This window comes from Amblyraja radiata, unplaced genomic scaffold, assembly GCF_010909765.2.
Source record: "Amblyraja radiata isolate CabotCenter1 unplaced genomic scaffold, sAmbRad1.1.pri S117, whole genome shotgun sequence".
NCBI lineage: Eukaryota > Metazoa > Chordata > Chondrichthyes > Rajiformes > Rajidae > Amblyraja > Amblyraja radiata.
In genome coordinates this window covers 327,116-334,228 of record NW_022630103.1, presented here as the reverse complement: position 1 = coordinate 334,228, position 7,113 = coordinate 327,116, and the positions used below count along the sequence as shown (strand labels likewise).

Below are 7,113 nucleotides of genomic sequence, written 5' to 3'. Positions count from 1 at the left end.
TCCCCTCCCACCCACACATTCAGTGCATCTCCCCACAACTTTCCCCCATGCACTCTTAGTGGCTATCCCACGGAGCAGCCATTCCTGCCATCTTAGGTTCCCATTGTGATGAAGAACACGCAGGCATCAAAAGTGCAAAAAGGATTTATTAAAGTTTAAAATGTGAATGACTTAAAATATAAGAACAATTTAAATGTTAAAGATGAGAATTATTAAGTTCTTACTTGTTGTGTCTCTTGTTGTGTGTCTTGTTGTGTTCTGCTGCTCACTGCCTCTTGCCGACTGTTTCCTGTTGATAAAAAGAGACAATTTTAATATAGAGAAAGTCAGTGGTCACATTTTAAGAAAGCAAATCTGAGAATTTATCTCAGAAGTCATCATTCAACGAAGCACGCTTTTAATGACAACATTCTTGGTCGATGTTCCATCCTTCAGGAAACCTTTGACATTTCCCTTCATCTTTCAACCAAAATGCTGAATGTTGCTGAAGACATCTGGAAGAGTTCTGTCCACCACTTCAAAGCTTTCTCTCCTAATCATTGGACATTCATCCCAAACAATACCTTTCACTTGCCTCATGAAATGTGCCGTCTTAGAGTTCTTCTCGATGTTGCAGAATGTATCCTCGGCCACTTGGATGGGTATCTTGAATCGAGAATGTGTAGTTCTTCCACCAGGCATTAACGTAGCTGCCATTCCAGAGGATGCTACAGCAATAGTCACATCACCTTGACCTCTAACTGTTCCTGACATGATGTCGAAAAAGCAGCCTAAAGACAATTTCAGTTGTTAATGAACACCGAAGAATTTATGCAAAACATTTTTTTGAGGTGTGGGCTGTCAGGGTGGGGTGGGGGTGGCAAATGTCGTGCAGCCAAGGGAGGGGCACAGCTTCAGGCGGGGGCTCTCGTGAGCTGATGAGAAGGGGGGAGTGTCCTCATGCAGTGGATGTGGGTGGGTTCAGTAGGGGGTGCATCCTATAGCCAGGCGGAGGGCAGCATCTTGAGGTGGGGGACGTCAGTCGAGGAGGGGGGAGGGCAGCGAGCGATTTACTCATGACCTGTGGACTCACTCACTGCCTTGGGATTAACTCATGGCTTGTGGACTGACTGATGCCCGACTTCTGGAGTCACGTCCGACTTTTATAAACTGAAAACTGTAACATCTACATTGAGGAACAGCTTGTTCCTGACAGCCATCACGCTATTAAACACAACAAATACGCTCTGAACTACGAAAGACTATATTATTTGTACTATTGGTTGATCACACACACCCTCCACCTCACACAGACTCACACACACACACACAAACACAGACTCACACACAGACTCATTCACATACACACAGACTCATTCACACACACACACAGACCCATTCACACACACAGACTCACATACACACACAGACTCATATACACACACAGACTCATTCACACACACACACACATATACACACACAGACTCATTCACACACACACACACACAGACTCATTCACACTGACACACAGACTCATTCGCGCACACACATACACAGACTCATTCGTACACACATTCTCACACACACACACACACAGACTCATTCGCACACATTCGCACACATACACACAGACTCACTCACACAGACTCATTCACTCACACACAGACTCATTCATACACACAGACTAATTCACACAGACTCATTCACACTCACACACACATTCACACAGACTCATTCGCACACACATTCATTTACACACACACATACACAGACTCATTCGCACACACATTCTCACACACACACACACACACACACTAATTCACAGACATTCTCACACACAGACTGATTCACACACACATTCTCACACACACATGGTCACACACACACATATTATCACACACATATTCACAGTCACATACACATATACATTCACACACACACACACATATACATTCACACACACACATATACGCACACACACGTAAATACACAGACACTCACACACACATATATTCACACACATATTCACACACATACACACATATTCACACACACAAATTAATCACACACACCCTCCACCTCACACACAATCACAGACTCACACAGAGACTCATTCACACACACACTCATATACACACACAGATTCATATACACACACATTTGTATACACACAGATACTCATATATACACACACACAGACTCATTCACACATACACACACAGCCACACACACATTCACACACACATATACACACACAGACTCATTCACACACACATACACAGATTCGCACACACACAGACAGACTCATTCGCACACATTCTGACACACAGACTCATTCACACACTCATTCACACACACATATTCACACACACACATTCACACACAGACTAATTCATACACACACAGACTCATTCACACACACATATACACACACAGACTCATTCACACACACACACTCATTTACACACACACATACACAGACTCATTCGCACACACACACTCATTCACACACACATCCTCACACACATATTCACACACATATTCACACACACACACATATTCATTCACACACGCATATATTCAGTCACACACACACACATATTCACACACATATTCTCACACACACACACACATTCATTCACACACACATATATATACACACACACATATTCACACACAGACACTCACACACATATATTCACAGACATATTCACACACACACATACACACACATATTCACACACATATATTCACACACACACACACACAATACTAAAATGCCAAGTAACTTCAGAACGTGTTTTTTTTTAAATTATATTAGAAGTAAGTACAATAATGTGGTACCTTGTAGACACCTAATATATATTGGCATGTTACATTTTATGTACAACTTTTTTTTTTAGCAGTATATGGAAGAAAATAAAGAATTGTAGAAAAATAGAGAAGTGCGTGATATCGAACATACACAGGTGAAGAAAAGAAGAAAATAGCGAGAGAAAATAGCGAGAGAAAAAATGGCGATAGAAAACCGAGGACTGAAGGAGAAATAGTTATTTATTATTCTTGACCACCCTTCACCCGATCCTGGAACAGTTAATTTCTACAGTTATGTTGCACCATATGCATGTAAGAAGTCGATAAATGGAGACGAAATCATTAAGAATTGGTCTGCTTTGTCTGTTAGGAAGAGTCGCAAGAACGTGTTGAATATACAGTGTGTAAAACAAATCTTTAAATCCTGCTCTGGAGGCTGCTGCTGTAACAAAATGCTGCTTTTAAATAACATCTAACAAACACACACGCACACACATACAACTAAAATGCCAAGTAACTTCAGAACGTGTTAAATATACAGTGTGTAAAACGAATCTTTAAAGCCTGCTGTAGAAGCTGCTGCTGCTGAAATAAAATGCTGCTTTTAAATAACATCTAACAAACAAACACACACACACAGCCAATACTAAAATGCCAAGTAACTTCAGAACGTGTTGAATATACAGTGTGTAAAACGAATCTTTAAAGCCTGCTGTAGAGGCTGTTGCTGAAACAAAATGCTGCTTTAAATAACGTCTAACAAACACACACTGACCATAGACAAAGCAGCCAGCACTGTTGAATTATTCAGCAGCGCCTGCACTCTGTCTCTTCTGCAGTCAGCGCCATCTTGCCACCGACTGGAAATGACGTCATGGACGCCATCTTGCCGCTAACCGGAAATGACGCCAGCGACACCCTCTTGCAACCCAGCCAAAATCACAGAATGAGCGCCAATTTTAAAATTAAACACAGTTCTGATCTAATAAAACGTTTATTCATGCTTTATCTATCTGAAAACGGTTGCAACCATTTTAAAACGCAAGAGAAACAATTTGCAAACAAATACGTTTTCTTTTCTGTAAACATTTATTTTAAACAGCCAACAGAAACAAATTTGCAAACCCTTTTTTTTGTATATATTTTTTTATTTGTTAGAAGTATAGTAAATTACAATAGTACAAGCCAGATATATCTTATTACATTTATTGTACCCCTTCATTTTTTAAGCTTTAAGGAAAGATATAGATAAAGAAAGTAGAGAAAGTGAGAGAAAGAAAGTTATGTTCGTGTAAAAGAGTGATCAATGAAAAAAAAGACCCATTGGTTAGAGAAAATAATTAAGAAATAGACCCTAGAAAAGAAAGAAGGAAAAAGGGAAAATAAACAAAAAACAAAAGCTTTATTATAAAAACCGCGCAAAAGGGATATACCAACTTCATATTTTTCCTCCCCCCTTACCAGATCCTGACACCATTTCTTTTTTTGAAGTACTGATGCACCTTATTTTTGTTGTAAGTCGATAAATGCAGACCACGTCTTTTGGAAGTGGTCTGATTTGCCTGCAATGAGAAGTCACATATCTTCCAGGTGTAATGTTTCAAACATATTTGAAATCCACATATTTATTGTTGGTATAGGAGCGTTCTTCCAGAATTTTAGTTTTTTAAGCTTTTTTCCAGTTATTAGCCCATAATTAAATAGATTATTTTGAAACACATTTAGTTCAGGGCTGCCTTCAATTGTTCCAAAGATAATCCATTCAGGGTTTGGTATCAGTTTTATTTTTAATAGTTTTGTGAAGATTTCAAAAAAAAAATGAGTGCGCTATAGTAGCTTCTTGAGATCGGCATTTATCACAAATAGGTGAGACCTTAGGAAAAAGTTTACTTATTTTGGTTTTCGAATAGTATAATCTGTGTAAGATTTTGAATTTAATTAGAGTATGTCTGATGTTCATCGAGCATTTATGCACATTTTGTAAATGTTTATGCCACTTCTCTTTTGAAATTCTTGTTCCCAGTCTTCTAATACCGTCGGTTGGTGGTAATTCTATATTTAAAATAATGTTATGCAAGTATGATATTAAGTTTGCTGATTCGGCCTTTGTCTTCATTGCTTTGTCCAGTAAATCTGGTGGCATATTATAATAATCTTGTGTATATCTTTTCAGGTAGTCAGATATTTGAAGATATTTAAAGTAATGGTTATTTCTCAGATTATATTTTATTTGTAATTGTTGGAATGATAATAATTTTCAATTTTCGTACAAGTCTCCGAGCGTTTTAATTGTTATTCTGTCCCATTGTGTAAATGATTTATCTATAATAGAGGGGTTAAATGACGGATTATTAGCTATTGGAGATAACAAAGATAGATTTCTTAAGTTTAGGTTATGTTTTATTTGTTTCCAGGTTCTAATTGTACTGTGTATAAGTGGATTTTTATTATAATTTGTGATATTCAAGTTCATTGGTGAGAGGAGGATCGCTCCAATATTACAAGGGGAGTAGTCCTCTCTCTCCATTATAATCCAATCCACCTGCTGGGCAGTATTGTCCAGCAGGTGAATCATAATTTTGATATTTACTGCCCAGTAATAGTACATAAAGTTAGGAAGAGCTAAACTACCCAATTATTTAGGTTTGCTCAAGTGAGTTATTTGTATTCTGTAGGATTTATAGTCCCATATAAAATTTGTAATATCTGAGTCCAGTTTTTTAAAAGCTTTTTTGGTAGATATATAGGGATTGATTGAAATAGGTATAGAATTTGTGGTAGAAAGATCATTTTTATAGCATTTATTCGGCCTATTAAAGACATCAGAAGCGTTTTCCAGAATTTAATTAAAGTATTTAATTTCTTAAGTAAGTAGGGGACTATAATTAGCGTTATACATAGCTTGATATTTTCTAGTTTTCGATTTCGATTCCCAAATATTAAAAAATTTCTGTGGCTATTTTAAAAGGGAATTTTGAGAGTTGTGTTGAGTCTTTCAGTTTTATCGACATAATTTCACGTTTATTCCAATTTATTCTGTATCCTGAGAAAGATCCAAACTCCTCGATTAGGTCTAATATGTTTGGTATATAGTTTGCGGGTTTGTGATGTAAAGTAGTACACCGTCTGCGTATAAGGATATTTTATTATTTGAATATTTTGTATTATAACCATGGATATTCGGATGTGTTCTAAATCTTTCGGCTAAAGGTTCAATTACCAGAGCAAATAACAGTGGTGAAAATGAGCATCCTTGTCTGTTGCCCCTTGATAATTGGAATTTCGTAGATACTATGTTATCAGTTAATATTCTAGCCGTAGGCTTATTATATAATAATTTTATCCATGAAATGAAGTTCTCTCCCATTTGAAATGTTTGCAGTACTTTAACCATGTAGTCCCATTCCACTTGGTCGAATGCCTTTTATGCATCCAATGAGACAATTGATAACTCTTGTTCTTCAATTTTATGGGAATGCATTATATTAAACAGACGTCTCAAATTATTAGATGATTGTCTCTTGGGTATGAATCACGTTTGATCCGCATTTATTAATTTACTAACATACTTACTTAGCCTTCCAGCTAGAGTTTTCGCTAATATTTTCTGATCTGTATTTAACAGTGCAATAGCTCTGTATGATCCGGATTTTTCTGTATCTTTATCTTTTTTAAGTATTAATGTAATCGTTGATTCTGCTAATGTATCAGGTAAGGTTTGGTCTTTAAAAGCATAAGTATATATCTTCTGTAAACGTGGTGTGATTATGTCTTAAAAACATTTGTAAAATTCATTACTAAATCCATCTGGTCCTGGTGTTTTTCCATTCTTTAATGAATTTATTGTGTCTTCTATTTCCTTAATTGAAATTTGTGCTCCCAATTCCCCTTGTTCCTTCTACTCTAGTTTTGGAAGATTACAATTGTCCAAGAACTCTGTAACTTTATTACTGTCTGTTAACGTTTTGGATGTGTACAAGTTCTGATAAAAGTGAGCAAATCTTTTGTTGATATCATTAGGTAATGTTAATAATTCCCCTCTATCTGATTTAACTTTAAGATAGTGTGTTCATTCTCCCTTTTTTTCAGTTGGCGGGCCAGAAGTTTGTGGGGTTTATCCCCGAATTCAAAATGTTCCTGTTTTGTAATTTGGAATAGTCTTATAACTTTTGCTGTTAATAGTTTATTTAATTTAAATTTCAATATTAGTGTTTTATTATGATTATCCATAGTTGGATCTTTAGCGTTATAACCATATAACAATTACAGCACGGAAACAGGCCATCTCGGCCCTTCTAGTCCGTGCCGAACACTTATTCT

The 7,113-nt window shown here is 36.8% G+C and overlaps 1 long non-coding RNA gene across 1 annotated transcript; it reads left to right on the top strand.

Annotated features, from left to right (window-relative positions):
- The first annotated feature begins 2,873 nt into the window (after positions 1–2,873).
- LOC116969168 lies at positions 2,874–6,172 on the top strand. Its single transcript, XR_004410657.1, has 3 exons — positions 2,874–2,884; positions 5,125–5,128; positions 6,004–6,172. It is a non-coding gene; the product is annotated as an uncharacterized LOC116969168 (long non-coding RNA).
- The last annotated feature ends 941 nt before the right edge of the window (positions 6,173–7,113 follow it).